Raw genomic sequence first — 22,185 nt, forward strand, 5'->3', positions numbered from 1 at the left:
ATTAAAATAAGGACACACCTCTCCCCTTATTGATTTAAATTGGGAGAGGGGCCTTCTCCCCTCTGCTCAATAGGCAATTAATAAAAAATATGAAACTAAGGTGCCTTGGAGAAACAGGCAGAGAGAGACAAAGAGAGAGGGGGTGGGTGGGAAGGAGGGAGGCCGCAAAGGGCAGTGTTGCCACTCAGGATGGTGGGTGGGTGTTGGCAGGGGTGCACTCTCCGATGGAAAAAGTCTTTGGTGGTGGTGGTCTTTTGGCAGGGGGAGAAGATGTCTTCACCTGGGAAAGCTGGAGAAGCCCAGGCTCAGTCCTGCAACAGGTCTTAATGATGCAATTTAAATGAAATTAAAGACTTCACCTTGGGCAGCTCCAGCTCTCCCAGGGCAGGCAATAGAAGGGATGCTAAATTAGTGGTGTGTGTGGCCTAGCTTTTAACAAGAGACACACACACACACACACTACACCCCTTGATGATCCGGCCTTGCTTCTTCTTTTCTCCCCCCACCTAAAATACAAAGTCTTGGGAGAGTGCCCCAAATAACACCCACCTGTAGATGTTCAAGATGATGTTTCTTCCCTCCTTCCAAACAGTTGGTTTCTCTCCCCTCTCTCCCTCTCCTGAAGTGGAGGCCAATTTGGGGAGGCAGTGATAGGAAAAGGCCTCTCCCCTGGTTGATGTTGATGTAGGCCTCCTTTCTCCTTCTCCTCCTCTGTCCTGTCTCTCCAGGCACCTCAGCTGTATTGATGGTGTTGGAGGAGGTGGAGGTGGCGATCTAACGTTCTCCTCCACTACCTGGTCAGGAGACCACCACTCTCCACTCTCTTGCTTTGGCAGCTCCTTCTCCTTCTGCTTGCAGCTGCACAGCCAGCAATGCTGTGAATAAGGTACAACAGAGGGTAACTTAAGACTGACGTACAGAAGCCTGCTATGGCTTTATATACAGGGGTGGTCGCTGCCGGTACTGCAGTATAGAATCAGTTCTTCTCTTAAAGGTACATACACAACAAGTAAAGCATACATTTTTTTAAAATATTAAAAATATAAAGATCCATGGGCAGTGTTCCACCACCAGCTTCAACAAGATAAACAAATCCACCAGTGGAATGTAAAGCACAAAGAATATTTAATTGCTTCAGTAAATATGCTGTATTTCAGTGGTGGACAAAGCACTGTCATGTCTAAGCTGCAGTGAGACAGAGTAAACATAAGAAAGTGCTCCATGACACTAACTACCTGTGAGTAACATCACAAGAGATCTTCTAGTATTGCTTATGAACAGTGTGAACAAGAGTAGAGCCAGAAAAGACCCTTGTGGAACTTCACTTCTCAGTGACCCAACCCCCACCCAGATAGATTTGTTTCCTGTGTCCCATGGTCAATTGAGATATGTAGCTTAGGGTCAATTCCATGAGTCCCAATCTTCCTTTAAAAACACCACATATTGAACTTCACCAAATGCCTTCTAAAAATCTAAGTAAATTATATTCACTAGATTGAACTTATCCAACTTTTTTCCCTTCAAAACATTCAACATTTGAGATTCGATCTTTTGCTTCAAAATGAATACTGATTCATTCTTATGGCGTCAATGTTCTTGAAATAAACACTGATAGCATCTTGTAAACTGCAATTGAGTATTTTCCTCACTGCAGACACTAGGCTGACCAATTAATAATTTCCACATTCACATCTGACTTCAGAGTGAACAGCATCTGTTGACGTTTTCTTTAAAAGAATCATATATAGGACGCTGAGTTCTATTTTGAAATTTACAGAACCGTATGAAAATTGAATAAACATTGGCAAAAACATTAGGGGTAAATTTCTATGGATTTCATAGAAATATAGAAACATAGAAGATAGGTGCAGGAGTAGGCCATTCAGCCCCTCGAGCCTGCTCTGCCATTTAATGAGATCATGGCTATCATCCAAATTCAGTACCCTGTCCCTCCTTTCTCCCCATATCCCTTGATCCCTTTAGCCTTAAGAAATATATCTAACTCCTTCTTGAATATATTTAATGAATTGGCCTCAACTGCCTTCTGTGGTAGAGAATTCCACAGGTTCACCACTCTCTGGGTGAAGAAATTCCTCCTCATCTCTGTCCTAAATGGCTTACCCCTTATCTTTAGATTGTAACCCCTGGTTCTGGACTCCCCACCATCAGGAACATCCTTCCTGCATCTAGTCTGTCTAGTCCTGTTAGAATTTGATAAGTTTCAATGAGATCCCCTCTCATTCTTCTAAACTCCAGCGAATATAAGCCCAATCGACCCAATCTCTCCTCATACGTCATTCCTGCCATCCCAGGTATCAGTCTGGTTAATCTTCGTTGCACTCCCTCCATGGCAAGAACATCCTTCCTCAGATAAGGCAACCAAAAATGCACACAATACTCAAGGTGTGGTCTCACCAAGGCCCTGTACAACTGCAGCAAGACATCCTTGCTCCTGTACTCGAATCCTCTCGCTATGAAGGCCAACATACCATTTGCCTTCTTAACTGCCTGCTGCACCTGCATTCTTACCCTCAGCGACTGGTGCACAAGGACACCCAGGTCTCGTTGCACTTCCCCTTCTCCCAATCTATTGCCGTTCAGATAATAATCTGCCTTCCTGTTCTTGCCACCAAAGTGGATAACCTCGCATTTATCCACATTATACTGCATCTGCCATGCATCTGCCCAATCACCCAACCTGTCCAAATCTGTAACGGCTTCAGCGGCACTTCCCTCTGCTCGCCGCCTGAGGGCGGTTTTTGAGGCTTCGGTGCGCTGCTGCCGTTCCTTTGGGCCCCTCTCCTCACCTGTTTCTCGAGTAATTGATCTCATCAGAGTAATCAGGCTAGTTAATAAAGTTGCTTGGTTTTGTCCCTCTTTTGTCTCTATACCTCTGGCCTCACCTGTGTCTTGTTAATGTATTTGTCTCCTGTCTCATTTGATTAATTATGTCACGTGACCACTCTGGCCTGTATTTAAGCTTCCTGTTTCCTGTCCTCTTTGCTCAGTCCTGGGTTCGCCTGCCTGCAGGTAGCAGCTCTCTCGAGTCTCTCTGTGTTTTCGAGTCTCAAGTGAATCTCCTTTCGAGTGTTACCCTGTTTCTATGTTCTCGAGTCTCAAGGAAGCATCTTTCAAGTTCTACCTGGTCTTGAGTCCTTGGATAGGTTTCCTGCACTTGGGTCCACCACTACCAAAACCCTAGCAAAACGGCCCCATGAATGCACGGCCCCGTGACAGTAGGACTGAGCCCTCATTGGGCCAGAAATTCGTGAACGGGGCTTGCCGCGCGTGCAAGGTCCCGATTTGCACTTACCCGACGCGCCTGCCGATCACCTCCAGGGACGCCTGGAATTCGTGTTTCAAAAAGAAGAATCCCGGGCAGCATATGACGTCACGCCGCCCAGGAGTGCAGCCAGCACGAAGCCTGTAGCGCGCTGTGCAACTGAGACACGCCCCTTGAGGTCTCAGTTTCACAGGACACGCCCCCAATGTTTCTGCCAAGCTGCTAAGCATTTTTACATGCAAAGCAGCAGTTTAAATAGGTTTTTGGAAGTTTTTTGAAGATTTTGGTAACTTTTATAAACTTTTAAAAATGTTTACATTATTTTGAAGAATCTGAAGTAGTTTTAAACAGAATTAAAGCAATTTAAAGACTTTTAAAAGCCCTAAAAGAATTTTTTTAATTCCATTTATTTATTTAGCAATGTCGTCGTCATACGTGTCTTCACACTGTTCCCTTTGGGGAACTGTATGAAGTGGTGGAAGGATTTATGGCCATGATTAACGCTCATTCCGTGACCGTAACCATCTTTGAACCAGCCATTAGGGCGGTTAGTCCTATGGCGGGAGGGTTTTACGGGCTCCCACAAGCTATACAAGGAGGGGGGGCCACCCACACCCACGGACGCAAATATCCCACTGGATGTCAACCCAGAATTTAGAGCCGGAGCTCCGACTCCACTTGCCGGGACTGTCTGGAGCGGGGTTCGAAACCCTACCCTGATCTGGCCCAGCGGCGGGGATCCTACCGCTATGCCAAAGGCCCAATCCGATTAGCAACGTGAAATGGCTGGAATGAGCACAATTCACGGCATTAAAAGAACTCACAATTGAACTGATGATGACCTCAGCAATCTCCTCAAGGAGGTGGAGGCGCAACGCCTGCTCATCATTGGTAATGAGAAGTCAAAGGCGCCGCAAAAAGGGCAGATGATAGCTTGGTCTTTCAAGTGGCAGCATAGGGCTCCAGTCACGGGGAGGGAAAAGGCGCAGGAAACGTATGGGTGTCACCTTTTGTGCGGAGTGGGCCTTTTGCGTAGCAGTAAGCATCCCCGCCGCTGGGCCAGAAGGAGTAGGGTTTCGAACCCCACTCCAGACAGTCCCGACAAGTGGAGTCGGAGCTCCAACTATAAATTCTGGGTGGACATCCAGCGGGATACTTGCGTCCGTGGGTGTGGGTGGCCCCCCCCCTCAGATGGGTTGTGGGAGCCCGTAAAACCCTCACGCCATAGGACTAACCACCCTAATGGCTGGTTCAAAGATGGTTACGGTCACGGAATGAGCGTTAATCACGGCCATAAATCCTTCCACCACTTCATACAGTTCCCGAAAGGGAACAGTGTGAGGATATGTATGACGATGACCTCTTGCGCAATGCACCTCCTTGGACCCTCAGTCGCAGATGCGAGGGGGCAAATCATGCAATTGTTAAATTTTTCATTTTATTGACATGTAAAATGTTGGCCCAGTAATTCCCTTCCAAATGCGCGAGTACGGTCGGGGTACTTACGCGTCTGGCTGGAGGAAATGCCGGTTTTCAGCATGCACAGCGCATGCGGGGAAAACCGGCATTTCCTGTCCTCTGAACGAAGGGGTTCAGAGGCAGAACGCGTGCACAGTAAAATTCGCCGCTTTCATTCATGCTTTCAGTGAGGTCAAGTCCTTACAACTTACACATGAAAAAAGCATGGGTACAGTTGCTCCAGAGGCTGCAGAGGAAGATATTTCTTATCGTGGAGCTTCTGAAAGTATGTATGTCTGTATATATTCCTTTGCGTGTTATGTATATATTCCTTTACTTATGTGTATGAATGTATTATTTAATTATGACTTTCAGAGAAAGTAACTTATTGGAAAATCATAATTAAAAACATACATTCATACACATAAGTAAAGGAATATAAAACATACATACATATACGTAAAGGAATATATGCGGACATACATACATAATTACTTATTACTGATGAAAAGTTTCTTTCTTAAAAGTGCTGGAAATGTTACATTACTCATTTTAGAACATTCATTTTCACATTCAATTCACACAGCCACAATTGCTCCTTCTACCTACCGTTCTGAAAACCCATTTAAAAAAAAAAATTTAAACTTTAAAACTTACTTAAAATTTCTTAAAATAACTTCCCTCCCTTTCCCAAACAAAAATATTGCCTTTCAGAAGCTCCACGATAAAATATATCTTCCTCCGCAGCCTTGGAACAACTTTACACATGCTTTTTTCAAGTGTAACTTGTAAGGACTTACCCTCACTGAATCCATGAATGAAATCTACGAAGTTCACTGCGCAAGCGCTGCCTGTGCAGTCGCACGCGCTGTGCCTATGAACCCCTTCGTTCCGAGGACTGGAAATGCCGGCGTTCCCCGCATGCGCTGTGCATGCTGAACGCCGGCATTTCCAACGGCCAGATGCGTGAGTACCCCGACCGTACTCACGCATTTGGTCACGAATTTCTGGCCCATTGTGTTAAACTCTCGAGTGAACTTTCAAGTTTCCTGGACTTTCATTGTGCTAACTTTCTAGTTAACTTTCAAGCATCCTGGGCTTCTACTGTGTTAGACTCCCAAGTGAACTCTCAAGTTTCCTGGGCCTTCATTGTTAAATTCTCAAGTCAACTCTCAAGCTTCCTGGGCCTTCATTGTGTTAAACTCTCGAGCTCTCTTGGGCAATATTTGGTCTCCTAGGAAGAAGACTCCCCGCTGTGTTTCTGTGTATATTTTTCGAGTCTCCTAGGAAGAGGACCCCCGCTGTGTTTGCTACCCTCCTGGTTTGGACAAGTTTAATTTTCGAGCTCTCCTGGACAAGATAAAGAGTAAAGAAAAGTAAGAAAAGGAGTTTTCCAGTTCTCCTGGGCAAATTAAGTAAACTTTCGAGCTCTCCTGGACAAAATAAACTCTCGAACTCTTCGGCTTTGGTTTCGATAAACTTTCGAGCTCCCCTGGATAAGAAACTTTCGAGCTCTACTGGATAAGATATTCGCCAGTTCCCCTGGGCAAGTTAAGTCTCAAGCTCCCCTGGATAAGAAACTTTTGAGCTCCCCTGGATAAGAAACTTTCGAGCTCTCCTGGATTAGATATACACTCAAGTTCCCCTGGACAAGTTAAACTCTCGAGTTCTTCTGGAGCGCATAAACTCTCAAGTTCTCCTGGACAAGTTAAATTTTCGAGCTGTCCTGGACAAGATAAACTTTCGAGGTCTCCTGGATAAGATACTCTCAAGTTCTCCTGGACAAGTTAAACTTTCGTGTTCTCCTGGACAAGATAAACTTTCGAGCTCTCCTGGATAAGGTACTCTCAAGTTCTCCTGGACAAATTAAACTTTCGAGCTCTCCTGGACAAGATATACTCTCAAGTTATCTTAGGCAAATATTTGGGCTTTTGCTGTGTTTTGTGCTGTTAAACTCTCAAGCGCTCCCGAGCTCCCACTGTTTTTTGTGTTTAATTCTCAAGTCTCGCTAAAAATAAAGTATAAAAAAGAAAAAAAAAGAAAAATAAATAAAATTGTGATCATCTTAGGCTTATGGGACGTCAGGTGCCGTCCCTAAAAGGGGGGGTACTGTAACAGCTTCAGCGGCACTTCCCTCTGCTCGCCGCCTGAGGGCGGTTTTTGAGGCTTCAGTGCGCTGCTGCCGTACCTTTGGGCCCCTCTCCTCACCTGTTTCTCGAGTAATTGATCTCATCAGAGTAATCAGGCTAGTTAATAAAGTTGCCTGGTTTTGTCCCTCTTTTGTCTCTATACCTCTGGCCTCACCTGTGTCTTGTTAATGTATTTGTCTCCTGTCTCATTTGATTAATTATGTCACGTGACCACTCTGGCCTGTATTTAAGCTTCCTGTTTCCTGTCCTCTTTGCTCAGTCCTGGGTTCGCCTGCCTGCAGGTAGCAGCTCTCTCGAGTCTCTCTGTGTTTTCGAGGTTCAAGGAATTGCCTTTCGAGTGTTACTATGTCTCTGTGTTTCCGAGTCTCAAGTGAATCTCCTTTCGAGTGTTACCCTGTTTCTATGTTCTCGAGTCTCAAGGAAGCATCTTTCAAGTTCTACCTGGTCTCGAGTCCTTGGATAGGTTTCCTGCACTTGGGTCCACCACTACCGAAACCCTAGCAAAATGGCCCCGTGAATGCACGGCCCTGTGACAAAATCATACTGGAGTTTCGCTGCATCCTCCTCACAGCACACACACCCACCCAGTTTTGTGTCGTCTGCAAACTTGGAGATATTACATCTAGTTCCCTCGTCTAGATCATTAATATATATTGTGAATAGCTGGGGTCCTAGCACCGATCCCTGCAGTACCCCACTAGTCACTGCCTGCCACTCGGAGAAAGACCTGTTTATTCCAACTCTTTGCTTCCTGTCTGCCAACCAGTTCTCTATCCAAGTCAGTACCTTACCCCCAATCCCATGTGCTTTAACTTTACATGTTGATCTCTTATTGAAAGCCTTCTGAAAGTCCAAATACACCACATCCACAGGTTCTCCCTCATCTGTTCTACCAGATACATCCTCAAAAAATTCCAGTTGATTTGTCAAGCACGATTTACCTTTTGTAAATCCATGTTGACTTTGTCAGATCCTGTCACTGTTTTCCAAGTGCTCTGCTATTACATCTTTTATAATGGACTCTAGCATTTTCCCCACTGCCGATGTCAGGCTTACCGATCTATAATTCCCCGTTTTCACTCTACCACCATTTTTGAATACTGGGGTTACATTAGCTACCCTCCAATCCATGGGAACTATTCCAGAGTCTATAGAATTTTGGAAATTGACCAGCAATGCATCTACTATTTCTGGGGCCACTTCCTTATGTACCCTAGGATGTAGATTATCAGGCCCTGGGGATTTATCGGCCATCAATCCCATCAATTTCCCTAACACCATTTCCCTACAAATACTGATTTCATTCAGTTCCTCCCTCTCATTATTGTTACTAATTTGGTTAGCCCAATCAATTTCTCCCATTTGTCCATTGTAACTTCAGTGGAAGAGTTGCAGAAACCCTGGGAAATGGCATCTCTGGGAAGTTGTTTGTGTCCTCCTTTGTGAAGACAGAACCATAGTATGTATTTAATTGGTCTGCCATTTCTTTGTTCCCCATATAAATTCCCCTGATTCTGACTGCAATGGACCTACGCTTGACTTCACCAATCTTTTTCTCCACATATCTATAGAAGCTTTTACAGTCAGTTTATAAGTTCCCTGAAAGCTTACTCTCATACTTTATTTTCCTCCTCTTAATTAATCCCTTTGTCCTCCTTTCCTGAATCCTAAACTGCTCCCAATCCTCATGTTTGTTGCTTTTTCTGGCCAATTTATATGTCCTCTCCTTGGATCTTATGCTATCCCTAATTTCACTTGTTAGCCACAGCTTAGTCACCTTTTTTGTTTTATTTTTATGCCAAACAGGGATGAACAAATTCTGTAGTTCATCCATGCGATCTTTAAATGTTTGCCATTGCCTATCCACCATCAACCCTTTAAGTAATGTTCCCCATTCCGTCCTAGCTAACTCACGCCTCATATCATCGTAGTTTCCTTCATTTAAATATACAGGACCCTAGTCTCTGAGTCAAATACTTCACTCTCCATCTCAATGAAGAATTCTATCATATTATGATCGCTCTGCCCCAAGGGGCCTCGCACAACAAGATTGCTAATTAATCCTTTCTCATTACATAATACCCAGTCTAAGATGGCCTGATCTCTAGTTGGTTCCTCGACATATTGGTCCAGGAAACCTTCCCGTATACACTCCAGGAATTCCTCCTCCACAGTATTGTTACTAATTTGGTTAGCCCAATCAATTTCTCCCATTTGTCCATTGTAACTTCAGTGGAAGAGCTGCAGAAACCCTGGGAAATGGCATTTTCCACTCTTTTTCCCAGCTTTCCCCAGTTATTTACTGAAATTATGGTAGATTTTACAAATTCACATTCATAGTTTGAGACTCAGATTTTGAACAGAGACTTCAGTTAACCCCATATGATATTTCATCCATTAAAATGAATGGTGGAATATCCTGTGTGAATTCTGACCTCGGTGTCTCAATTCCCAATAGGCACTCCTGGTATGGTAAGCTTTGTCCTGCGAGTGTGAACTTGTAAAATCTACTGAATCATGTTTTACTGTTGCATTTGTACTGCAGATGCTGTTTGAGAGGGTTGCGAGCTGTCAGCGCCAATTTGTACTGCTGACTCTGCAGCAGTCTCATACTTCAGGAAAGCAGAGCACTGTGTCTTTGTAGTTAAACATATGTACAGAGTTCATGTTGGAAAAGAATAGTCAGACTGTGGGAACTTTTGAACTTCACAGCATGCAGGGAGGTTCTCTTCGCTTCCAATGGGTGGAAAAGAGTTCCCCATGTAGGGGTTCGCAAAATCCCCTCAGCCCCCGAAGATCGGGAAATATTAATCCACATCGTGGATGAAGACTTGTGTGATTTAAATTGTCTCTGGGTTGGACAATGTTTTAAAACATACCCAGAACCGCAGAAGAAGGCTGCTTTAAAAGCTCATGGGCTGGGCAGCGCTTGGACACTGGAATCAAAGAACTTTGTGAAAATCGCACACTTTAAGATTGTACATTTTATTAAAGGATGTACTCTTGAGTTTTGAACGGTTTAAATTGCCCAGGGTTAAAAATGGCCATCAGAAAGCATGACCAAGGACAAAGGACTTGGAAACAGCTCGTGTATGTCTATGAAAAGGGGAGGATCAAAGATGGCAATCAAATCTGTCAATCAAAGGGAAGTTCCCTCCCTGCAGAGACAATCAATTTGTTTACAGAAACTGCTGCAAGGATGTTTGCACAAGGGATTAAACCACTTGACTGCGGTTTCAGTGACCACAAGATAATGGGTTTATGTTTACATAGTAATACAACTCCATTCAAAACCCATCAGGGTGAATGGAGATGGTTCGAAAGCTCAGCACAGACATTTGAAAAGAGACTCTCAAACTAAGAAAAGGAACAGTTTAAAATTGAATGGGTTTGAATCACCCATTACTGGACAATGGGGACAGTTGTATCCCTTTTGTTTTAGCCCAGAAACTTCCGGATCTAGGCGGGAACATTTCGGCCCCAAAATTGGGGTATAAGAGATAGCTTCTCAGGGGCATCTCTCTCTCTCTGGCTTGCCTCCATGTGCCCTCTACAGCGTGGAGTCTGTCTGAAGAAGTAAAACACCAGCAGTCTACTTTTAAAACACTGGGGTGTTTCTTTACTTCAGGGCAGTGAAGATCTCGTGGGACACGGAGCTGGCATTGCAGTGGTGAGCATATATTTTTCTGGCCTTCAACAAGGTGACTTAGGATAGGCTTAGGGGTGGGAGTAAAGTGGGGATTTCGTTAGAGTTGTATTTTAGTCAATTTCCCTCGTTGTGTCCATTTTTCCTCCCCTATTTAAGCAATTTTACCGTGATTACTTTGATCGTGTGGTGTAGTTTCTTAGTTGTAATAAAATTTGATTTTCTTGCATCCAGACCATTTGTCCGTTTTAATATATCATTAATTATAAGTTCCTCCAGTCAGAACTGGAAGGGGTGGTTTAGCGATTCGAAACTGCTGGTTGGATTTGGTCACAGTGCAGTGGCAAAAAGGCTGCCTGACCAGGTAAATTACCGTAAACCAGGTAAAGGAAGGTAAACTACCATAAACCAGGTAAAGGATGCCCCCTACACCCAGGAGACCAATGCACATTGCACAGAAGGACACAAGCAAGGATGTCATCAGGAGGACCAGGCTGCAGTGGCGCAAACCTTTCAATGATCTCAGTAGATCACGAAATGTTACTGCAAAGCCACACTCAACCTCATCCTGCTGTGCCACTCATCACATCCCCATCACTCTGCCTTCCCTACCCTACTCCTGCACATCCTTACTCACACCAGCGTATCTTACACCTCCACCCATCCCTCTCTATCTACATTATCACTTCCCCATCTCACTAGCCACCCCTCACACTCACCCTCATTCTAGTGCAATCATACCAACTAACAACACACAAGGGTAGGCACTTGAGTGTTTTATGCAATGTTCATGTAAAGTTTCTGTTAATGCGCTGTCAAACATTGAAATCTTCATTTTCAACACTTTGTGTTCTTGGACAGATTTGTGTGCACCTATGCAAGTGGTTTAGTGATTTGCAGTGAATGGTGAGACATAACAATACCCCCCACAATGGCGATGAGTGTGAAAGGAATGGTTTGGGCATTGTAGGGATACTTTATGATGTTGGTGTGGGGTGGTGCCAACCTGGCGCATCATGTGGCAGCCAGGGTGTACAGCGTCAAGTGACGTAAATCTGCTCATAGTGAGGCCATCCCTGGCCTCCCGGGCAGCAATGTGGTCAGGTGCTGATGCCCTCTGTCCTGTGCAGCATCAGGTGATTGCGGAGAAGGCTAGTGTTGTTGTTGGTTCTGCTGGTGTGCCTGGTGCTGCTAGTGTTGGGGCTGATCGTGGTGGGATTCTGAGGACCAAGGTGAGATAGTTTCAAGGGCACCCATTCTGATGTAATAGATGGCAGATGAACTTGAGATGACAGAAGCAATCTGCCAATGGTGAGAGAGGTTGTTCCAATGAGGTGACACTGGATAGAGAGTTTGCTCCAAACACTTGCAACCTGCATAAAGCTCAATCTGCCAAATGCAGTAAGCAACAGCTTCTGAGCTAGGAAAGTGAACAGCTGTGAGATGGGAACTTTAATAGCACATTTGCAGCTGTCAAGTAATGAGATGATTCCATGGCCATTCAACCCCCTCCCTGCTTACCTGATGTGACCCCTGAGCAGTGTTCTTAGAAGTAAACTCTGAAGGTGAGCTGAAAATAGTTCTTAATGCTCTGTTAACAAGGTCATAATGACCTTATATGCCTCCCCCGCCACTGCATGTCAGGTCTGCTCAGCGCTAACAGATCCAACATTTGGGAAAGGTGCATGGCAGCGGGTTGACAGGGGGTCCCGACCTGTTATAAAAAAAAACATTTTACCACCTGACCCGCCACTGATCGCGCCCGGTGACCCCCTGGAAAATTCCCCCACTGTAAATGTTGTTCTGGTCACATTTGACCACTTTCTTTTGGAAAGCAATCAGCAATTTACTTCCAATAGCAAAACTCCACCCTTGTTTTTACCTTGTATATCTTTACAACTGTCAACCTTGTGAAGTTTATTATGAATTATCTGCCCCCTTACTATCTTTTTGATGTAATTCACCCACTTTCTGAAGTCTTCTAAAGTTTAATTATTTTTGATAATTAAAATAATCAAACATTACATTCTTATTCAGTAAACCAGTGAATGCTCAGTTAATCCCCCACAACCCACACAAGTCTGTACTGTGAATGCAGCCATGTAATGAGTTTGCTTTAGGAAATTTTAAACACAAAATAAATGTATGATGTTGTCTGTCTGTCTCACATAAATCATAAAAAGCCCATCCTTCAAATTGACAATAATCCATGGGAAAGCACTACTGAAGTCTATGGTTTTCGTCTGTGGTGTTCTTGGAAGGAATCGACTATTTGTCACAGGTGGGCCTTAAACAAACAGATACATGCTTCCCTCACTAGCCATTTCAGCTGCACAATGCGGTTACAAAAATGTGCTCATTGGTCCATTTTATGTTTGATTTTCAAAGTGCCAGGTTCAATCAGGAAATCAATAAAGGAAAAGGCGGTGGATGTCAGATCCGTAAATCTGTTTACAGAAAACAGATTGTGGCTTGCAATGATGATTACAAGGTTATGATTGTTATTACCATTGTGACATATGTCTCAACCTCACTGCCAGATTCATTTATGGCTATCACAGTTCTTTGTGTGGCTCTTAAGCACCACATTGGAATGTGTTACACACTTCAGTAATTGTCACTGTTTTTTCCATTTAAAAGGCATTGCAAATCAAAGCTTTCCATACTAACAGCCCTCCTTTTTTGATGAAGTTATACGGTTGTCAAAATGTCATTAATATAAACAAGAAATCATTTTAAATAGATTATGCAATGCAACTACAACTTTCATGAAATATGATTGTTAGAAGAACTATTCATTATATAGCCACAACATAACTAATAGCTAATCGATCAAATAAAGATAAATGTCTTTTTTGCTTCTTCACTGCCACATACTATTACATGAAAATGAGAAGATGGTCCTCTGACATCTGTTAATGCAGTTTTGTAAGTATGAGAGTTTGCCTTACCAGTACTCTCCTTCCCTCCTCATTGCAAGATACCTGTATGTTCCCTCAAAAGCCTAGTCAATACTGGAAACTTATCATGTGGGAAATCAAAGGTACAAATGCATTGGTACCCACAGTAGTGAGCAATACAGATATCATTTATCCAAGCAAGCGACTAAGGATTTACCACCTGGAATATCTGCGAGGGTTCTCCCGATCTCCTGCTGTAACTTGGGCGAAAAATCTGGAGAAGTGGCATAAATAGCTCTTTATGCTGTTTCTCCAGGGTTTCCACCAATCTTTCACTGAAGTTATGGTGGGTCATTAGGAATACTCTGTGGAAATTCTAACCTATTATATCTATAAAAAGCTAGAATTTCTTGTACCCATATCCGAGCTACTGTTGACCAGCTGAACTGCATTCCTATTCAAATCCTCCACCTCCACTGAAATCCACAAAATAGATTAACTCACTGCGAAAACAATGCAATGTCAATGCTCATCTAACAAAAGGATTATATGTTAATTGACCATTATACATGCCATGGAGTGATGTGCTGTGTCTGACACAACACATAAATGCCAATAAATGAACAGTGGTACTCTGATTCTCAGCAGAAACTGAAGTGCTCTTAGTGAGTGATGTAAGTGAGTTGACATTTATTCACCTCATTCAGACTAGCCCCACAACTATAACAAGAACAGAAGTTTCAGGTCAATGGTTCAGGTAATTCAATACCCACCTTAGTCAAGGCTAAGCTACGTTAAGGCATTGCCTTATAATAGCTATCAACATCTGGTACCATAAAATTAATATTCTAGATACTACAGTTGTTCATCTAATTAACACCTTATTTGTGTGCTTTTAGGCATTACTATGGAGGGCAAAAACTGGGTAGAGAATGCACAATGATTGACATTCTTGTTTAACTGTGTTGTCAATTTGTCTTCTGGGAATGATTTCACAAGCTTGAAATATGATTTGGGCACATTGTTGAAGGTGTAATAAACTGGATAATTGAATCGAACAGGAAAATAGTTAGAATAATGATGTATAGCTTTAATCAGGTTTTCTTACATTACAATTATCAGGACTAACTTATAATGAGCACTTATGGTAAAGAGAGTAGACCCTTCTCAGTACAACTAATATCTCTAAACATAGTCATAAATGTTTCTATGGAAAATCTTAACAGCACAGGTAGGAATATATAATTACAATGGTACAATTTTTCTGAAAGAACTAATAATTAAAGTGGCTCGACACATAATACTTTGAGAACTTATATAAAAGTCTGTCTTTGGAAGTCAATGTTATTGTTTATGGGATGTGTTTATGAAGAAGATTTTTAAAAAATATATAGTTGCCTGAATTTTCCATTTCTACATTAAAGTGGCGGGGCAGAAAATCATGGGCTGTGAGTATGGTACCGGAAAACCCCTGCTGGTATCACTATTACACAGGGAACTGTACAATTCCCTCTGCTGTCCGTATTCTATTCACACCAAGTCCTGCTTACCCCTGTCCTTGCTGACCGACCTTGACTCCTGGTCTCACAACATTTCCAATTTAAAATTTTCATCCTTGTGTTTAAATCCCATGGCCTTTTCCCTTCCCATTCTGGAACCTCCTCTAACCTTACAACCCCCCGATCTCTCCATTTATCTGGCACTGGCCTCATATGCATGACTCCCTCCCTCCCACCATTGGTGGTTATGCCTTCAGCCGTCAGCCCTACACTCTGGAATTCCCTCCCTAAACCTCTCTACCTCTCTCTCCTCATTCAGGACCCTCCTTAAAACCCACCTGTTTGACAAAGCTTTTGATCACCTCTCCTAATATCTCCATCTTTGGCCAAGTGTCCGTTTTGTCTGAGTATGTCTCTGTGAAGCACTTTGGGACATTTTTCTACATTAAAGGTGTTATATAAATGCAAATTGTTCCTGGAACCGTAACAGTGCATGACAGATTGTGATTGTATTCGGACTATTATGGAGGGAATGCAAGGAGAGAGGAATAATATATTCATTTGAAATTCTGACAATATCCAACCCTGATTGTGCTGCTGGTATATAGCTTTGCTCGCTGGGGGCATATATTGGGAATTCTTCTTGGATGGACAGAAAATCCTGCAGGGTCTGCTGGCTTGGCTTTCAACTTTCTGATGTACAGTTCCTATGGGCAATATATGCTCTGTAAAGTAAGTGCCTTTCATTTTATAAGTCACAAGTTTTAATGTTAGAAATAGGTTGTTTTTGATACAAATTGAATATACGTCAGCAAATCATTGAAGGCAAAACATTTGTGAAGCATGAAACCATAAATGTTTTTGGTGCATTGTTTTTAACTATTATCAAACCAACTTTAAGGTGAATACTTGCTTCAGTAGTGTCAGTACGGTATCTGGCTGTATTCCATGCTGTGGTTAAAACTGAGCATAGAATTTTGCCTTATCTTTTACAATAAGTGATGTTCAGTGGGTCATTGGAACAAAGACACCATTTCACCCCATAAAAAATCCCAACAGTTTCATTTGTTCTAAAAGTATTGAAATGAGAGTTCATTTTTTTCCTCTCACTTTTTTTAAGCATACTCACAGGAATGCATAGACATACTCATATATTCTTGGAGTAAGGATGTATTACAACTAATACAGAATGAAGCAGCACTTGGAAAACAGTGACAGGATCGGACAAAGTCAACATGGATTCACAAAAGGTAAATCATGCTTGACTAATCTACTGGAATTTTTTGAGGATGTAACTGGTAAAATAGATAAGGGAGAACCAGTGGATGTGGTGTATCTGGACTTTCAGAAGGCCTTCGATAAGGTCCCACATAAGAGATTAGCATGTAAAATTAAGGCACATGGGATTGGGGGCAAGGTATTGACTTGGATAGAGAACTGGTTGGCAGACAGAAAGCAAAGAGTTGGAATAAACTAATCTTTTTCCGAATAGCAGGCAGTGACTAGTGGGGTACCGCAGCGATCGGTCCTTGGACCCCAGCTATTCACAATATATATAAATGATCTGGACAAGGGAACTAGATGTAATATCTCCAAATTTGCAGACAACACAAAGCTGGGTGGGCGTGTGTGCTGTGAGGAGGATGTTGAGAAACTCCAGGATGATTTGGACATGTTGGGTGATTGGGCAGAAACATGGCTGATGTAATATAATGTGGATAAATGTGAGGTTATCCACTTTGGTGGCAAAAACAGGAAGGCAGATTATTATCTAAATGGTAATAGACTGGGAGAAGGGGAAGTGCAACGAGACCTGGGTGTCCTTGTGCACCAGTCACTGAAGGTAAGCATGCAGTGCAGCAGGCGGTTAAGAAGGCAAATGGTATGTTGGCCTTCGTAGCGAGAGGGTTTGAGTACAGGAACAAGGATGTCTTGCTACAGTTGTACAGGGCCTTGGTGAGACGACATCTTGAGTATTGTGTGCAGTTTTGGTCGCCTTATCTGAGGAAGGATGTTCTTGCCATGGAAGGAGTTCAGTGGAGATTCACCAGGCTGATACCTGGGATGGCAGGAATGACGTATGAGGAAAGATTGGGTCGATTGGACTTGTACTCGCTGGAGTTTAGAAGAATGAGAGGTGATCTCATTGAAACTTATAAAATTCTGACAGGAATGGACAGACTAGATGCAGGAAGGATGTTCCCGATGGTCGGGGAGTCTAGAACCAGGGGACACAGTCTAAGGATAAAGGGTAGGTCATTTAGGATGGAAATGAGGAGGAATTTCTTCACCCAGTGTAAGGGGTTTTCAGATCGCAGAGGTTTCTCTCTCTAAAGGCCTCTCTCTCTTGCACAGTAAAACCTTGAGTGGTTCGACCCACTCGCCCCTTAGGTTCTAGACACTGGTCTTGGATGCAGGAACTACAATGTAGAGAATACTCAATAGGCCAGGTTTAATGGAAACTAAATGAAATTTTATTGCATAGAGTAAAACAAATCAAATGTAAGTCAATAAAAGGGTACATGGGAGGGAAAAACAAATTCATAATACATTACTAACTGAGATAGATACAGGCATATTATACTTTACAAAGGTCATCATGAAATGAGGAAACACACGGAACATCGAGGGACAACAATTCATTACCCCTAAAATGCCCACCCCCTAAGCCTAGCTAGATCAGATTGTGAGGGGCCAGAAACATGCTCACCAATCCAGTTGGAAAGTATAGAGTTTTTGAAACAGGTCTGCGTTTTGATCCTTTCAGGCGTCCTGTCTCCACGTGGTCAGTGCTGCGGGCTGCAACACTCTCTCTTCTTCCTCGAGGTGAAGGTCACGGACAGGCTAGACACTGCCAGGCCTGGACGTTGGCGGGGACGGCGACCACCTGTTTGATCATGGTTGAAGAGTTCTCTTCGCGGAGTCTAGCTGATTACCATTTTTGTAGTGTATGTACTTGGCAGAAGGAACTATATTCTGCAGCCCCTGTATACTGCAGTACCAGTAGTGACCACCCCTGTATATAAGCCTGTGTAGTAACTTTGCATAGTTAGTTCCAGTTTGTCTCCATTCAGTAAAGACCTGTTATAACCAACTCCTGCAGTCCGTGTCTCAATTACACACGGACATAATACTGGCGACGAGCAGATCCGAACTTACCTACAGTCTGCACCACCTCATGGAGATCCATCCCTGAAGCGAAGTTGTCAGAGGTCGAGGCCAGAAGGAAGAAAGAAAAAAAATAAATAAATAAAACAATCAGAAGAAACGGCCGTCGACTGTGGCCAACCGCCTCTGATTCATCAGAGTGAAAGATTTGCAGGAGAGGCTGTCGAGAGCGGGGCTTGGTTATCCTGTCGATGGTGTTCCAGCTAATCGGGCTGGTGGCAGGTAGTACACTGATCCTTCCCGGGCTGCGGCGGGCTAGAGCTCGATCGGGTGGCTTTTCAACGGGGCCGAGCAGCGTTGTCGGGAAGAGGAGAGAGAGAGAGAGAGGGTGGAGCACACAGGGCGCGGCCGGTGCTATGAAGCCGGGCAGCGTACAGACCTGAGAAGAGGGAGGAAAGTGGCCCGCAGGGTTGCTCCGACGATGGGGAAATAAAAGAAATTAGAAGCACAGAAAGCCGCGAGGAGCTGCAGTTTGCCACGGGAACCACGGAGAGCGGCGTTAGCAGCAGCGCGGGGGGAAGTGCGCAAAGACCATAGGGCGTCACCATCAAGGCATAAAATGCCAGCAACAGCGCTAGCAGCAGCGGAGAAGACAGAAAGCGCAGGAGGCGCCATTTTGTTAAATCGGGGAAGAAGGCAAAGTGCGGGAGGCGCCATCTTAGATTTCCAAGATGCCGAAGGCTGGCAATATCACTGCCTTCGATAATGCAATCGAAGACTGGACCACGTATGTGGAAAGAGTCGAAGTATATTGCGAGGCAAACGAAGTAGCCGATGGGAAAAAGGCATCGGTATTACTAAACTTAATGGGCGCAAGAATGTACGGCCTATTGCGGAACCTGATTACTCCAGCCACCAATGGATTGGCTGAGAGGTTCGTTCAAACATTCAAGAAGGCTATCAAGGCAATGTGTAATGAAGACATACCCCTACAACACAAGGTGGATAACTTCTTCGATAGCAAAATACTGCAGATGTTGGAAATCCGAAATAACAACAGAAAATGCTGGAAAAACTCAGCAAGTCAGGCAACATCCGTGGAGAGAAATTTGAGTTGACGTTTCGGGTTTGACCCTTCTTCAAAACTTCTTGTTTGCCTACCGGAATGCGACACATGCGGTTACCAACCAAACTCCAGCCATGATGTTCTTCAATCGAAGACTACAATGCCGCTTGGATTTGGTTAAGCCAAACATCAGAAGAGATGTGGAGAACAGGCAGTTTCAGGATATGAATGAAAGGCCGACCAGGAGTTTTAAGATAGGTCAACCAGTTTTGGCCCGGGACTACCGCACAGAGAAATGGCAGCCAGGAACGATCTGTACACGGCAAGGACCCCTAATGTATACCGTGGATGTTGGAGAGAGCATTGTAAGATGCCATGCTGACCAGATTCTAGAGTCACTGGAAAACGTCAATTCCACACCACGATCCGATACACCTGGTGATGAAGCCGAAGTACCAATTGCATCTACCTCAGAAACGGTGATATTGGAAGCAGACGAACCAAACAACGACGTTGATCCCGAATCAACTTTGCCAGAAGAACCTGATACCCCAAAGAGGCGTTATCCAGACAGAATCAGGAAGCCTCCTCAAAGACTGAACTTATAATTGCTTAACTTCAGCTAATGTATCTAGCAACTGTAATTGTAAATATGTTATTTAATTATTAATCGAATGTTATATACTGTTTAGCTAAAAGGGGAGGAATTGTAGTGTATGTACTTGGCAGAAGGAACTATATTCTGCAGCCCCCGTATACTGCAGTACCAGTAGTGACCACCCCTGTATATAAGCCTGTGTAGCAACTTTGCATAGTTAGTTCCAGTTTGTCTCCACTCATTAAAGACCTGTTATAACCAACTCCTGCAGTCCGTGTCTCAATTACACATGGACATAATAATTTTCAGCTAGATTTCTTCTGTAGGGCTGCTGTCCTTTGTCTCGTCAACGGCCTGGGGTTTGTCGATGATCTCCCGATGGTTACCCTGGGGCGGGACGCAGACTCGAATCACCTTCTTGGTCTCTGGATCGACGTTCCTCCACGGTTCTCAAAAGGACAAGCTCAAAGAGCGTCTGGCTCCTTGCTACCGATGGCTAATCGCTCCCGATGGCTACCCCGGGACTCCAGTTATACTTCTCAAAGAAGCCTTTATCTCCCGCCAAATCAAGGTTAGTCTTTGTTTAACTTTTGGCGGGCTTGTATCACAACGGGGTAGTTATTATATTTAAACTGCTTTCGGGATGGCCGGTGATGGCCTTCTCTGGTCTGGAATGACCTCGTATTGTTTTGAATGTCTTCTTGATGTCTTTAATGGGTCTTTGATGCTCCCCTTATGAATATAAAACTGTTTCCCTTTGTCTGGGTAAACAATTAGATGGCCTTTATCTACAGGCCGATCTGACTGGATCTGCATCCAATCCATATGTATGTAGTTGTGTCTGGTTTCGTTTTCTCCGAAACGGCCTTCCAGAACTTACTGTGGGCTGAATCCACAAAGGCTGTCTGGGGACTGCAGGAACCATTTGAAAGTGTCCAGAAAGCTAGTCACAGGGTCTGGCGGCCATTTTATGTGTCCCTTTTCTGGGCTTCTTTTAAAAGTAAAGGCCTCTTCTGCCACAGGACCCTTATCTGACAATATTAATTTTGCGAATCTTACACCAGAGAATGGTGAACCTGTGGAACTCTCTACCACAGAAGGCGGTGGAGGCCAGTTCATTAAATATATTCAAGAAGGAGTTGGATATATTTCTTAAGGCTAAAGGGATCAAGGGGTATGGGGAGAAAGCAGGGACCGGGTACTGATTTTGGATGATCAGCCATGATCGCATTGAATGGCGGAGCAGGCTTGAGGGGCGGAATGGCCTACTCCTGCTCCTATCTTCTATGTTTCTATGTTTCTATCAGAAAAAAACTGCAGCAATTTACTCCTTAATATGCATGTAAGTTCTCTAAATAATACTGGCCCAGATTTTGTGTTAAGAATAATGGTGAAGCTAACAGTGTTCATCATTATTATGGAGTAAATCGGACAGCAACTTCCGGAAGTCTCATTCCTTCAGAATTTAATTAGTGTTGGAGATTTACCTTTCTGTCTGTCTCTTTTCTTTCTCTCTCTCTTAATCCCATCTTTCCTTTCCTCTCTTTATTTCACTTTCTGTACATGATTAAAATCGAATTTATACTTCCTGGCCTAGCTCAGTGGCTTTACCCACAAAGCGCTAACCAATATCAGGTGCAGTCGAATCGCAAGTCATCATTGCCACTGACTTTTTCCGGTTCTTAAGGGGGAGGTTCATTTATGCTGCAGAACCTCATTCTCAGCAATGCTTGTGAATTTGTGTCAGCAAGCAGGAGCAGGCCAAGTCCAAGGAGCTGGATGACTTAAGCAGCTGTAGTCATGGCAGATCCACGCCCCAGGGAGAGAGCCCACAGATTCTCGGACCAAGCATTGGAGGAGTTGGTGTCCACTGTGGAGAGATGGAGGGCAGTGCTCTACCCGGCAAGTGGCAGGAGGCCCACGCCACAAGCCTTCCACGCCATGTGGAGGGAGGTTGCCCATCAGGTCTCGGGCAGTACTGTGGTCCCCAGACCTATACACAGTGCAGGAAGAAATTTAACGACCTCACTTGGGTGGTCAGGGTGAGTCAGTGCCGCAACAAATGGCACATACCGCCATCTGAACCACAGCCTGCACACACTGGCCAAAGCACTATACCCCCAGCACTCACCCACCAACAATCTCTACCTACCAACACTCACACCCACATCTCACACCTTGCACACAATGACAGCTATTCAACTATGGCAGGCACATCACCCAAACATTGCTCCATACTTACTCACACACTTTCCTTTCTCTTGCAGGCCAAGGTGGCTCACAACAGGAGGGAGCAGGAGTACACAGGTGGGGGACAAGCTGACACCCAACCACTGTCTGCACTGGAGAATAGAGCGCTGGAGATTATCGGGCACCAGGTGGTGGGCGCCGTGGCAACTGCTGACGTTGACCCCCTTGGGAACAACAATGGTATGTTCATCCCTACTCCTTCTTCTCACATCCCATTTCCCCCTCAC

The sequence above is a fragment of the Somniosus microcephalus genome, chromosome 8 (genome assembly GCF_052327205.1).
Source record: "Somniosus microcephalus isolate GS21.2 chromosome 8, FLI_Smic_1.0, whole genome shotgun sequence".
Lineage (NCBI taxonomy): Eukaryota > Metazoa > Chordata > Chondrichthyes > Squaliformes > Somniosidae > Somniosus > Somniosus microcephalus.